Here is a 15,478-nt window from a genome sequence, read left to right on the forward strand (position 1 = left end):
TATGTTGCAATTGATGCAGTGGTAAAAGCATGGAAATAGCCATTACATTTACTTTCAATGATTAGAGATTAGGATTAAATGCACAATTTATTGGGCAATTTTCTGTAATTTTTTGACAGAGAAAATATATACACAATTGTGTGTAAATGCTTATTTGATCAGAATTTACAGGCACATACTGTCACATTTCAACATTCACACTAATGCTGTGTAGGCAAATAAAATAAAAAAGAAAGAAACACCTATCACCTATCAAAGCAAGTGCATGATTTACAGTTGTCAAAATCCAAGTTAACCCCCCTTATACATGATTCATGTATGACATTCTTAACACAATTATGTATATATCAAATATATCTTATGCAAAACATTATGTGTATGGCATATTTCTGAGTACTTCATCCAGGCAGCCCATGTCCCCAACAGTAGAGGGCAGTATTTGCTATGTTTTGAATCCTTCAGTAAGAAATGTTATGTGAGTCTCATATAATATGCAGGTTGACCAGGTTCACTGGTTGGTTTCTTGAATTTCCCCTGGGGATCAATAAAGTATCTATCTATCTATCTATCTATCTATCTAAATGCCCATATGGCAAAGCTGAACATATGCTTCTGTTGGAACCTGAGAATGTTTGGATGTCTACTGATGTTACATGTACAGTTTTTCTGTCACTTTGGTGCTTTTCTCACATCACTATTAACATTTGCACAGCAGTTAGTGCATTTCTCAAAACAATTAGTGCAAACTGCAAAATCTAGAGGATAACCTGCATAAGCACGTCACTTGTTCAAAATGGATAGTCCATTCCTCAAAAGCAAGTCTTTATGTCAATGAATCTGCCAGTGTCATCAAAATGAGAAGTCTTGACACCATCGTTTATGAACAAGATAGTCAAATGGCTTTGTCATCTTTTCATTATGACAGTTCTCTTAGTGTTTTCCAATGCAAAAAAAGGTCAGAACTTGGTGACGCTGCTTGAACATGCTCAAGACAGCACTATACACTACTTGTACAGCCATTTGAAAACTACAGTAAAGTTACACATTGCTGTAGTTAGGGGAGTAAGTGAGTACAAGACACTGAATATGTACATTTTTACTGTATGCTCTTTGCAATTATACAGCATTGTGACAGAATTTGATAACTAGTTCAACAATTTTGTATGTAATGACTCATGAAATGAAGACTATTAGTTTTATTGGGAACGACTATTCAGCATTCATAAGTATAGTTCATTTTGACTGACATGACATAAGCAAATGAAAATGTTAAAACACAGCAGAGAATTGTATGAAAGCAACTGATACATGTCCAAAAGCATTTGCAATTTGTTCAGAGGAAGGAGAAATTGCTACTATTATGTGTACAAATGACTAGATGTTGTGGAGGTTGAACTAATAGTTATGAGAATTTTCATTCTGATCTGAAAAAAGCACCAAAGTGACTGAGAAAAACTGTAAACACTTTATTTACTGTCCAACGCAAAGCAGTAGCAATACATTCCTCAAATGGGCATTTCAGCTGAAGACCATCTGCTTTACCTCTGGTTGTGCAAACGTGTGGAGAGAGGGTATCTTATCTAAAGATCGTAAAACATCACGTTTCATGGTGTATACATTTGCAATGTAAACTATATGTAAGGTTTGTCTCTCAGACCTCACACAAAATGCCTGCTCTGTAAGGACTGGGCCTAAACACATAGCAGAAGTTTATTCAAGGTCCTAAAACTGAAAGTTTAGTTGACCAAAAAAAAAAGTGTGGGAGAACTCTCTGTTTTACAGACCATTAAATCTGGCCGATCCTTACATTTATAACTGCCTTTTGTTCTAGACTTTTTTTTATATTCAAGTAAACACAGAGAGGAAGGAGAGGAAATTAAAATTGCATTAGACCTACTGTAAGCGCTTATCAGGGCTATAATGCCATTTCAGTAGGTCACTGGATTAACTTCACAAGAGACCCTTATCATCATCATGTTCTAATATTTGAGTTTCGCACTTGAGACAGATTATACTGAAGAAATAAGGCTGTCGCAGTGAAACAATATTGATACAAAAGCCAGAAGTTGAACAAAATATACAGGAAAACTTGTGATGTTTGTTTGAAAATATTTCAGATTATTTCTCATGGCATTAACAGCAGAAATCAGAAGGTACACATAATCAGATACAGGATAATGTGGTCTAGACATGTACAGTCACATACAGTCATAATTATGTGAGCCAAGAGCCTGTCTGGAACACCAGGAGATTCAAATCTATGGGTAGTGAATGGATGAAGGTACATCAGTGGTGGAGGGGGCTAGACAAGAGGGAAATGGTTGCAGTAACATGGCTGATTCATTCATTGCCTCACTCTTCACTTCAAGCTGTTCTGCCCCATAGTGGCTGCCATGCATCAGCCAGGTGGGTGCTACACATTAGTGGTGGTTAGTGAGGTTCCCATTCACTGTAAAAGCGCTATAAGATAGATAGATAGATACTTTATTGATCCCAGGGGAAATTCAAGAAGAAATAGCAGTTGTTATTGTTGTTGTCAGGGGAGCCCTCAACACCATGTACTGCTCATACTACCTACTCACTGATCACACACGGAAGGTAGTCAAGTAAGGGTGCAGGAGACAGATGTTCTTGGAGAGGACCCTTCAACTTTTGTTAGAACTGTAGGTCCTCCAGTGGACAACCTATCTAATAGGCATTGACAGAATGCGGCCTATCTAGCAGACATTCTCTATTCAACCCTAAGACTGTGCACACTGAGAAGACGAGAAAGGAAAATAAAATCTGTAACATGACAAATCAGGGCTTTCCTCTAACCATTTTGAGTCTTGCAAGTATAGCTGTCGGCTGCAGCGGAGTTGAGCTTCCTGATTTATCAGGTGTCACCAAGATGTCGGGATCACCCAGTCATGTGATTAAAGACTGAGGTGAGGGGGCTGGCTGATGCCTCTACCAGTCTCATGCTTACAGAGGTCTTATGAAGTTATTGATGCTTTGTGAGGTTCACTTGCACTTGGCCACTGTTGCTCTAACCACATGGGAAAGAATCAAGGCTGGAATCAGTGACTGGTAGCCTAATTGTAAATGACAAGTTAACAGGTGTTGGGCTGGCTGTGTCTGATTGTCTTTGAACGTGACGTTTTCATTATTGATTGTCTCCCAATTCAATTTCTGGCTTGTAAAAATGAGGTAAGAGACTCGCCAAGAATACCAATTCAGAAATGAATCTATTGGTGAAGTCTGATGGAGTTTGTGGAAGGTTGAGTTTCCAGAGTTTGCTGGAAAAAAAATCCAACAAGTCTTCATAATCAGGGCACCTTTAAAGCTAAATTTTGGGAAATTCAGCTCAGAGTAGGCTATAAAGACCTTTCTGGAGTCTGTCAGAAAGAAAAATAATTATCCTTAATGTTAACATATACACTATTCTCATTACCCTAAAAACCCTCATGAAGATGGGGTGGAGGGAGAGCTAGGTGAGATTGAGCCAACGTGAGGGTCCTGGCTCAGCAAACACTCCATCACAGAGTCCCAACAGAACAGCCAAAGACTCGTCCAGGCGTTTGAGAAATAGCGTTTGGCTAGCACTCGATTCAAGCCGGCGGACATCAGACTGCCTCTGCCAGCGTTAATAGAGTTGGCAGAAATGTAGAGGTCACAGGCAGGGGCTTTTATGCAAGGAGTGACATGAATATACAAACCATCTTCACTTTATTCCAGTACATTTCAAGTTGTTTCTGATTTCAAAAGTATATTCCAATAGCGCCGTTTAAATAAAAAAATGTAAAAAAAAATTAAGTTCGCTGTTGCCATTCTTTGGTTAATTCGGTCATTACCTGCAATGATAATTTATCATTACTCAGAACGGGACACAACTTATCTCATGTAGTTTACAAGAGAACAAACAGACATGCAACAAGTCATTCTGCAAGGAAGTGTCCACAAGTTTGAATTCTGCCGTCCTGTTGAAGAGCAAACAACACAACAATTTGAAGTTGGCCTACCCTACTTTACATCACAATTATTAGGACGTAAAGTCAAGTCGAGTTTATTTACAGTATAGCACATTTCATACACAGAGGTCATTCAATGTGCATAAACAAAAGCAAACAGTAATAGCAAATAAAAGCATAGAAGGGCAACAATAGTCAAAGATTAGTTTAAAAAGTAAAGAATAAAAAAGAAAACATAAAATGCAGAAGGTATTAGTAGGCTATATAAAAGCATAAAAGGGCAATAGTTTAAAAATATTTAAAAAATAATAATTAAAAGACATAAAAAAAACAACATAATGATTAGTGAAACTATAAATGATGTGTATAGATTTGTGTTTGACAGGCATGGATGTGGACACATCAATATCTTCAGTCAAGGCATAATTCCTGATTATCATCTGACATTTATTGAAAAAAATATATTGATGCACAAAATTATCTAGTACACCACCTTGATGGTACATGACACAATTGCAAATAATACAGTGACACATTTTGGCAAAAAATCACACTAATGTCCAAGTGCTTGTAGAGTTACAATAAGGAGGTGGCACTACCCCACCCATAGCATTCTATTTATATTACATATGTACATACTGTAACTACACTTATACATACCTATATTCTACTGCTCTTATAATGTTAATGGCATCATGTGTAAACTATAGGCTACTGCATATCCATTTATTCTGCTCTTATAATGTTATTGCTTATACACTGCACATATCCCTAGGCTAATGTGAACCATGCCACTTGAGGGAGAGCTAGGTGAGATTGTCCACACTGACTGTAAATTGTCCACACAGCACTATCTATGTCACCACCTATATATACTGTTCACATTGCACTTTTCTGTTTTTTTGCATTTCTGGTTAGAAGCTAACTGCATTTGTTGTCTCTGTACTCTGCACAATGACAATACAGTTGAATTGTATCTAATGGAATCTAATCTAATCTAATAAATATGAACCTATACAATTAGGATATTATTTTCTAAACAACAAGTATGTGAACTACACCAGCTGTAGGTAGGCTATGTCACAAGCTATACTACACATGTTGCTCTTTCATTAGTTTAATTTGGCAATAAAGTTTCAAAGAAGCTATGAAATAAGTTTCAGCATGTTTGATTGATTGATTGATTGATTGATTGATTGATTTGATTTAATGACCACACAGCCAGGCTGGTGGAATTTGTACTCAATACAGCTCTTTGGTACAGGTTCCAACATTACATTAAACATTAAACATAATAGTATACATATACATACAGACAGACACATTAATACATGATACATAGGGGTCATACTTAATCCACAATCCTCAGCATTCAGAGTTCAGAATGTTTATTGCTATGGGAATTAAACTGTTTTTGAAGCGGGTTGTTCTGGAGGTGATTGTCCTGTAACGCCTCCCAGAAGGCAGTAGCTGGCAGGCGTAGTGTGCAGGATGGGTGATATAATCTTGTGGGCTCTGCGTATTGTCCGACAATAACTGTGTAGAAGCGGAGCAGGAGATGAGACCTTACTCTGAACTTCTTGAGCTGTAGGAGATGGAAAAGTCTTTGCTGGGCTTTTTTGTAGATGTGATCTGTGTTGATTTTTCATTTGAGGTTGTTGCTGATGTGTGTCCCAAGGAGTTTGAATGTATCAGTGATAAAGATGGGTTCACCTTCAATGAACACAGGAGTTTCTGGGGATGGCTGGCGTTTTAGGTCTGTTTTAAGCTTCAGAATTATTACACCAAGACTACTTTCATTCCTTGTGTTCCATGCTACTGCCCCAGGTGAGTGTGAAACAGGCCAAGGATGAAGGAGACATTAACCTGGAGGAGCGGGCTCTTTAATTACATGGCTGATATAATATAAGTATAAGTATAAGTATATATCCTCTTTTGATCCCGTGAGGGAAATTTGGTCTCTGCATTTATCCCAATCCGTGAATTAGTGAAACACACTCAGCACAAAGTGAACACACGGTGAGGTGAAGCACACACTAATCCCGGCGCAGTGAGCTGCCAGCAACAACAGCGCTCGCGGAGCAGTTAGGTGCCTTGCTCAAGGGCACTTTAGCCGTGCCTACTGGTCGGGGTTCGAACCGGCAACCCTCCGGTTACAAGTCCGAAGCGCTAACCAGTAGGCCACGGCTGCCCCATAATAATGACATGTGTATTGAGTGATGGAGATAAGATGACATCAGTGGCCGAAGGCCATGTGTGATTTCCTCTCCATCCACTTCCATCTCCATTTCCGTCTTCGTCTCCGATTCAATAAGAAGATTTTCCGTATTGAGAACCACCCCTTGGGCAATCAAGTGGGAGCAGAGGGAGTATGACACTGAGATTGTGGTGAACAGTTAGGTCAAGGTCAAGGTCAAGGCCTCTCTCTTTATTATCCCTGAGAGGCAATTGAGTGCACAGCTAACAGTTAAACACACTCAACAACAATGCATACAGCAAACCCACTCTTAAAAAAAAAAAAAAAAAAATCCTAACAACCATAAAATGTCCATGAGATTATGGTACGTTGTTCAGGAAAGCAAATGTGTATATTCCAAAAATAATTCAGTGGAAATGCATGGATTCCAGTTTCTTCCAGTAGCAGCAACTGGAATCCTTGCATTTCCACTGAATTATTTTTGGAATCTGATCCCTTATCATACCTGTTTATTCTTGCTCGTTGCTCGACTTATCGTGACTAAATTCAAGATGGCTGCAAACGCTAAACTTCGTGAAGATACTGTCTGTATAAATCGTCTTGTAAGTAAACTACCAGTGCTTTTTCAAAGTTCTCAATGTCTCGTTTTAAATGTCAGGGCCCTCGGAAGTCTACCAATGAAGTGTGGAGATACATTGAGCCTTGTAAATGGGTGTAAAACAGTGATTTATTTGCATGGCTAGCCCGATGCAGAAGCACCACTATTGAAAAAGCTGTTGGTAGCATCGGCTAACTAGCGCCAGATTTTGGAGTGCAGGGGACAAGCCGAGATGGGCTATGAGACATACGTTCACACTCGGTATCATGTTTCAATACACTTTACAGTAGGTCAATATCACACCGGAATTCTCCTTTAATGAACTAAGTGCATGTTGAACAGATATGCCTTTAGACCCCTCTTGAAAGACCCAAAACTATCACAGGAATGGAAAGCACTGGGCAACTCATTCCACCAACAAGGAACCACTGAGGCAAAGAGTCTTGAATTTGACCCAGCGTTTATGGCTGGTCGACACAACAGACGCTCATCAGAAGACCGCATAGGGCGGTTGGGGATATATACTGTATCTTGATCAGTGAATTAAGATAGGGAGCAGATCCAGTCAGTGTCCTATAGGCCAAAGTGAGAGATAGATTTATATTTAATTCTGGCCACTATAGGGAGCTAGTACATCAAACACAAGACTCATAACTTCTCCATGACCAGCATATCACTGAGATTCAAGGTGTGCGTTCGCTCCTCCTCCTGACACATACATCAAACACTCCAAAGGGAAATCAATCTTTAGCAGAATGGAAGAAAACTGTACACGTCCGTGGCATCTCAACTACCCTCTTGCTGTAATATTGCCAGCCTGTTTAAACCATGTAATGCAGCAAGAAGAGCATCCATCAAGCTTAATGCTATAATTACATCTTAAGAAATGATACGGTATGTGGCATAGGAAGACTGTGACATTATATTGCCCCTTCTGTCTGTTTTCCAGTAGCTTATCACACAAACATGTTTCACCACTTCTGTTATAGTCCTTTTTTTTTTTTTAAAGAAGAATGCAACCTCAGGTTGTTAAATTACACGGAAAGTAATGGCTTTCCTTTTGATGATAAATGTGTTGTCTGCCAGTTCAGGGCATATCTTTTGGTGAAGAGGACTGAGTGTGGCTGTGCCATCATGGGGACCACGGATACTGTCACTTAGCAGATTCATTGAGGGAAGGGTGGGCATCACCATCTATATCCAGTCCATTAAAGCTGTGTGTTATTTGCTGCAACTTCAGTCTCAGATTTATATCCTGTATAGCAGACATCTGGAGCCCTCTGAGTCTGTCTGCCAGAGCATTCATGTCACCTGATAGCACCAGTGGGACCCTTTGGAACATCCAGGCAGCTGTAATTCAGGGGTGCGCCAGACATCCTCACCCAAAAGGTGACCATATTAATAGTCTGCAATCAGGTTTGATTGAGTTGAAATTGTTCCTGCAGCGAACCTTCTAGCTATCCGCCTTTGATTGCCCGTCCCTCAGCCCAGCATTCTTCTCACAGTAGGGAAATCAATCAGAATAATCACCAACATGTTTGCCTCTGGTTTCAGATTTGAGAGGTAGAAGGTATTTACACACTCATACTTTTGCCTTGATGACGGGATGCCTCTATGTATTTATCAGTGTGAAATGGGGTTTGCCACACCTCTGAGGAGAGAGAGAGAGGGAGATGCTCATGATTTGCATGCCAATCTGACATCCATTCAGTTTGGCAAGAGTATTAATGAAAGAGCCACCAGTGACTGAGCTGGAGTACGTCCAGCTATTAAGCACCGCCAGGTATTTAATTAAAACACAGCCTCATTGTAATGGAAACGTGTATGAATAAGCAGTGCATAAACGAAAGCTGATCTTTGACTGCAGGTGATGTCATGAGGCATCTTCAGGTTCTCTGCTGGGGCATGTTGTTAAAATGCTAATGCTGTCTCTCTCTGTGTGGCTTGCCAACCTCCATACACCTGTTGGATGCAATCAAGGCTATGGGAGCCCAGTTCTTTGTTTGCGTTTCACATTTTCACAGGTGCAAGAGTCTCATAATTTTTGCAAATAAACACAATCATGGTACATTTTTACATATTTTGATATGGAAATAACCACATAAGTGCTTCCTCTGGTCACTTGTGTATTCTGCATCAAAAAATAAGCCTCTAAGCCTATCTCTCAAAAAGTTGCCAGATTTTCATTGTAGACATGAACTACATCCTTTTTTGTCAATTCTCCATAATGAGTATTAGACTTCTTTGGAACTGATCTGGCATTGCTAAATAATACTGCTTGCAGACATGTTATCATTTTCATGTTTCTGCATTAAGGATACAAAACCAATAGTGGCTCAATATATCAAAGTATAGAGAGAAAATTGTCAGGTTGGCCATGTGTGATGTGATCTCTAAGCCCTGGTCATCGTGTGTGTATGTGATGAATACATGCATAAGGACGAGGACAGAAGCTATCAAAGCTTTTGAAATGGCATCTCCTTTTTACCCTCAAATATATAATATACTCAAGGCCCTGTCCATTCACAGATGAGGCCTAACTCCCAAAATTTCCACACAGGCTTTCACACACTCCAAATTTATTTTCAGTAGTAGTCAGTCGTATTGTAGACACACACAGTAGTTTGCATAAGCAAAAACAACCTGGATAGTATAGTATAAAGAATAAAGCATAATATAATGATGTGGGGAGATTCTTATACAAACCATGTTCATATACACCACTGTCTCAAAATGGTATTAGCATACAACATGAACATTTTTAGTAATCCTTAAGAGAAAACTTTGGACAAGAAGAACATTCATTAGAATCAGTATTTCATTCTTAGTGAGGAGGTGGTCTGGGTCAGTCTACTCTGGTCCATAATTTAGATGGTCCCAAGAGGTCATTACCGTCTGCACTATTTCAGGCAACTGCTTACTCAAAATAGATGGAATAAAGATCAGAATCCATTTGAAACTTAAATGTTTCATTTGCTGTTATCTGTGCACCGACTTTGTATGCACAAATTGTGTCAGTGAGTTCATTCTTCTATTATATAATAGGTCCTTTATACAACATGCCACAAAGGTCATTGATTGTATACAAAATGTGCATGAGTTGATTTTAATGTGTTGAAAAAATTAATAGACTTTCCACTGGAGACAAAAAAATGATAATTTCTGTCTGTTTGTGATAAACATTGAATTAAACAAAAACGTTACATTCTTCACAATCTCTAAAGCATTCTTGCTGTCCTACTGACCTGTTTGATGTCTACACATTCATGTTCAAGGGCACGTCATAAAAAAAAACAAGTAAAAAAAATGCCTTTGTGCATTATCAGGTGAAATGAGCACGCCCCCTGCCCTGATTAGCGGGCTACTCAGAGTGGTCACAGATTAATCAGTCAGGCTCTTACTCTTAAAGAAAGCTCTTGATGTTTCTCTTTAATTTGCAGTATGTTATGCACTGCTTTGCCGTACCAAAAATAAATTAAATTCCTTGGTCTGAATCATTAAAACTTAATACATTGGTAGAGTAAGTTCCACAGGATGCATCTGATTTATGGTATGTTCACTGCATTATATGCTATGCCACAGATACTTTGTTTATCATAATGTTGACAGTAATCGTATCCATCTATGTGTCTTTGACTTATCTTGATTTCTTATCTGTTGTTTGCCATCCACACTACAACCTCTTACCTAACAACAGAGCACATGAGGTCAACTGCATCTTGACATTCTGTCATTCACTTCACAATGACATTATGAAGTCACATAAATTCCCTCCTGTTGAAACAGCACATTCAGACACTGTATTTTGATAACATGTCAAACTTCTCAGTCTAGGCAGTCAAAACAGTGACCAGTGGTGAAACAAACCCACACTCTGCAAACATCAGGGTTGTGTTTGTGTGTGTGTGTGTGTGTGTGTGTGTGGGTGGAGGGTTAGCTCTCCTTTCGTAGCCTAATCACAATCACAAAAGGCACGAGGGAACAGCAAACATGTGCGGCAGGTTAATCATTTCCCCCACTGTGGCCCCCGTATGCAGGTAATCGCAGGAGCTGTCGACTCCTGGGGGGAGAGCAGGAGCAGGTAACACACACACACTTCCCCTTCATCCTCTGTGTTGATGCGACAATGGTCTCCCGCCAGAGAAATGGTAGCCGTAGAACCATTAGGAGTCAAAGAGGGTTGTCATGTGATTCACCTTTCCTGTTGCTTTGTGTAGCTGCTTCGTCAGGAGTCTGACTCGGAGTCGATAGGCGAGAGGAGAGAAGGGGGTCTCGTCGATTCAAAACAGTCAGATCTCAGATAATTGGAGTGGCATGATGGATTTGTATGCATGAAAGCTTCACATGACAATGGAACCCCACTGTCAAGGAAAGTTATTTTGGGTGGTGTGTGCTTGCATGGTGGTGTTAATGGTGTGTGGTGGCATGTACAGTATGTTGAATGGAAAGAATATGAGCAAGAGAGTAACATCCAGATAAGATCAGTAAATTACTACTGACAAAACAGAACATTTTTTTGCATTTATTAACTTGCAGGACATAATATACATTTGGTAAACCAAATGCATTTGATGATATCCAATGATGAAACTCTGAAACAGGTCCATTATTCTTTAACCAGTCACAAGCAGCAACAACAAACTCTTCATCACTTAGATCTCATGCTGGTAGTAGCATACACTATTCACCACACACACAGTGTATAAATAACACTCAAATAAACCATTACAGAGAAGTGATATAACTGGTAATTGGTTGGCCTGCAACAGTAGGAATCTAAGAAGATACCTAAATTGAGATGTAATTGGCTGTAAAGCCTAGAAAATGCACTTTATAGGCATTGGCAGAGTCAGAAGTAAAATCTGTGACTACAGCATGTTTTGGATGCAGTATGCAAGTATGGGATTTGCCTGCCTGATATTAAGAGGTGATGCATAGAGTCAGGTGTCAGTCAGAGATCTGCAGCTACTACCTAGCTGAGGACTTGTAATTTTTTAACAGCTCAAGGACTACACTTACATGAAACGAATGTGGGCAAAAAATATCTTAAATCAAAGTTCCTCTAACCAGGCTTGAACATACATCATGATTCATGTCTTTTTACATAGCACTGTTCATACCATCCTCATAAAAGGTACAAATGACATTGAAATGTTATGTTTATTGGACTTAATTTAATTAAATATCCTAAATGTTGCATAATGCTCTATCAGTCCATACATGTTGCTTGGTAGATGCTTGAGCATGATCTAGTATCTTGAACTAGCTAAATGACTAAGTGTACATGTAACACGATGCAATGTTTTTCATGTTAAACACAGCTGAGGTTATCATAGGGGAAACACAGTTACGCTATCAGCTGTACCTGGCACTGGCGCAAGCAGACTCTGAAAAGCAACAATGGCAAAGTTTTTCAATTTCGAAACTTCACTGAAAATGCTCAACTTTACCCTTGGACCTTCACCTTACTGAGGGTAACATTTGTGTTCTGACCATTCAATGGCAATCATTTCAAAAGGTTTTCCTTTGGGATTGACTCAACAAAAGATCCTTCAAATAGCCTTCACTTGTTGCTTCAGTCACCAAAGAGTGTAAAAAAAAACATCACAGCAAGTCGACATAGTGTTATTTGGGATGGAAAATGCACAAGTAACATTTTCCATATACTGTAGGTTCATCTGTGGGGGGTGAAAGTGTAAAAAAAGACCAGTAACAACAATAACTAAATAAAATATAGCTGCACGCAGCAATGTGGGGGCCTAGCACAGCGCTAGAAGGAATGGCATTGCCATGGCATTAGCAAGCAGTCACAGCAAGTTTGATGGCAATTGGATAAAGAATGGCTGAGAAATAAGCTCATTTACTTTGTTACAGTGCCCCTAGAGGCCAATATACACCAGTGTCCTTGTGCGTTCTCACAATCGGCTACCATGTCCCTCTACCAAGTTTGGACTTCATACACCAAAGAGTTGCTGAGATGTGAGCTCTCTTTCTTTATTACCCCAGGTAAAAAAAAAAACTATTAAAAGTATACTTTTTGAAAGTGTACTAAGTACAGTTTGTACTTTTTTCGTCAAATCCAAGTGTAATTAAGTGTATTGAATTATGTATTAAGTTCAACTTAATACCAACTTGACTATACTTTGAGTGTAATTAGTGTGCTAAAATGGAACAACTTTTTTCAAACTTAAAGTGTTCTTAAGTACATTATACAAAAAGAGATTTTATGAGCATTCGGAACACAGTCGCAGTACAATTTTGTAACATCCCAAGTGTATTGGAAATGTACTTAAAAGGCATTACAGTATAACTAATAATAGTGTAGTAGTGTATTTTGAATACATTCTTATCATCCTCATTTCTATTTATTTGGCATGCTTCTGTAATATTTTAAATTAACTTCAAATGTACTTCCTGACTACAATAAGTGCCTTGAAAGTTTGCAGTTATGTTAATAAAAGTATAGTCTTAAGATACTTTAAGCATTATAAAGACATGCAATTTAAGTATAATATTAGTGTGATTTAAAATTGTACTATTAGTACTCTCCTACAAAACAAAAGTTGTTTACCCTCCTAGGTGAGAGAATTTGCCCTCTAAGCTTTAAATTGTTTACTGGACACCCAGCCTACAAGCCAACAACTTAACAGTCTAACATGGCTAAATTTGTAATGTATGATCATTTATTGCTTATTTGTTTGCAAAGTCTTCTGGCCCAGAAAGAAAACCATGGTGGTTACGGATCATGGCTGAGGAGGAAAGGTACAGCTGGTAGAGTTGTGCAGTGAGTGAACTTCCCTCCCAACACTGAGATGTGGTGGCAAAAGCTGTGGTAGCTAGCTTCCTTACTAGCACACCATCTTCCAGTCCAAGATGCATAACGTTTTTGGTGGCAACCCGGGGCTGGACAGCAGTCAAATGCATTGACCTTGGTATTAGAGAATTTGTCTCTGTTGTCTGTGAACAGAAAGAAGATGGACAACATTTTACAAGATAAACAACATTTTACACAGAAATCCATTGGCAATGATGAGATTAATACAGATTATCTGTACCTATTTGACATTTACTTTTTATGGGTCAAATTGGTATTGACACCATCTTTTCGCCATCCTGGTATGGGTAGACCTGGCCAGGTAGTCTTTCCTTAAAGTGTTGTGCACCTTGGCACCAATATGAGTGCAACCACCCTGTTTTCTGCATTTGATTACCTTAGATTCCTTTGTTTCCAATACAACCCTATTACCGTTTTCGGGTCAAATGGTATTTTAAATGGGAGTCGTAGGGGCACTAGCCTACTATTTTGATGCATGAATCAAAATCATGTATCAAAATAGTTCTGCCCCCTACGACTCCCATATAATGGTATTTGACCCAGAAACGACAATACAGTCAAGCTTAATGGTGGCGCTTCTGACTTATTATGCTGACTTATTATGCTTATTATGCTTTCAAACGAAAGTTTGACTCAGGTACATTCACAAAAAGACCCTAGGTTGCATTTTGGCTTGAGTTATGCTTTAAGAGTAATGGGGCAAGGTCCTGGATGAAGAATATTTACCTTTACTGCTGATTATTTGAGGCGTTCAGACATCTCGGTTTCAAAACTGTCCAGGAACACCTGTAAAAACATAGTTAGGCTACAGATTAAAACTAGGTAAATTACAAACACTACCATGAAATGAACTTGAATGCTCTGTCAAACACGAATAATTAAAAAAATCTAAATCTATCGCATAAACCAAGGCATAATATCAATCATGTAGCCTAAGCTTCATAGCAATAACACCAGGTTTAATTCCCCCTCTAATATCAATGGTGGAAAAAAAACGTTCTACTTCATAAAATGCACGTAATTTGTCCTGTAGACTCATTTTAAAAGATGTCTCCACGATTAAAGAAAAAAACAGCTACAATGTCATTAGCATGCCTAATGAATGTGAAGTGTGACTAGCCTAGCACCATCCTCCTTTCTGTGAGGTAGCCTACACCACACATAATATTAAAGAACATTGGTGAACTTTAGGCAAACGTTGCTTAATAAAGAACACACTTTCTTCCATCATAATTTGTCTCACGTTAGTGCTAGCCAACGCTTGTCAATAATCCCACAAACACAAAGCAGGCTAATGTAGTTTTCTTCTTGATAGGGATCTGGGTCGACGTGTATGATAACGTTAGCTAAATTAGCTAACGTGATCTGGCATTGCTAGCTTGTACTAGCAAGGATAAAAACAAACTCTTGAAAGATTGCTAAGCCATCAATTTAACTTCTCCAAAGACTACCGAAGGTCATAAAGAGTAAGCTACATCAGAATAATTTAACAATATGCTTTGGGACTCACCTGATAACGAATAACTTGGCACTTTAGATCCAACTGGCTTCAGCCCTTGTTATCTCAGATGAAGAGCCCTTCTGGCTCTGTAGGAACAACGTCTCTGGCATGACTAGAATTTATGGTATCTTTAATTTGGACAAACCTGTAACCTTATACGGACCGTAAAAGTATGCATTTTCTGGTCTCTACAGTCCATCTGTCTTGCAAATAAAGTTAATGTTTGCTCACACCATGTTTTGCTCGAAAGGTGCACAGATCCGCCCACTTCATTTCAAATTCAAACAGCCATGTTATTGGTCAACTGGACTGCCTATACATTTAACTGTGTTGCCTATAAATTTAACAAAATGCCACATTCATCATATTACAACTCTAAGTATTAGCAATTTAATAC

General features: G+C 38.9%; 1 long non-coding RNA gene across 1 annotated transcript; it reads right to left on the bottom strand.

The window, feature by feature from the left end:
* Positions 1-13,435: 13,435 nt before the first annotated feature.
* On the bottom strand, positions 13,436-15,256 carry LOC125311980. The gene is made up of 3 exons (XR_007196545.1): positions 15,091-15,256; positions 14,307-14,366; positions 13,436-13,702 (listed from the first exon to the last, which is right to left on the bottom strand). It is a non-coding gene; the product is annotated as an uncharacterized LOC125311980 (long non-coding RNA).
* Positions 15,257-15,478: the final 222 nt, after the last annotated feature.

The sequence above is a fragment of the Alosa alosa genome, chromosome 18, assembly GCF_017589495.1.
Source record: "Alosa alosa isolate M-15738 ecotype Scorff River chromosome 18, AALO_Geno_1.1, whole genome shotgun sequence".
Lineage (NCBI taxonomy): Eukaryota > Metazoa > Chordata > Actinopteri > Clupeiformes > Clupeidae > Alosa > Alosa alosa.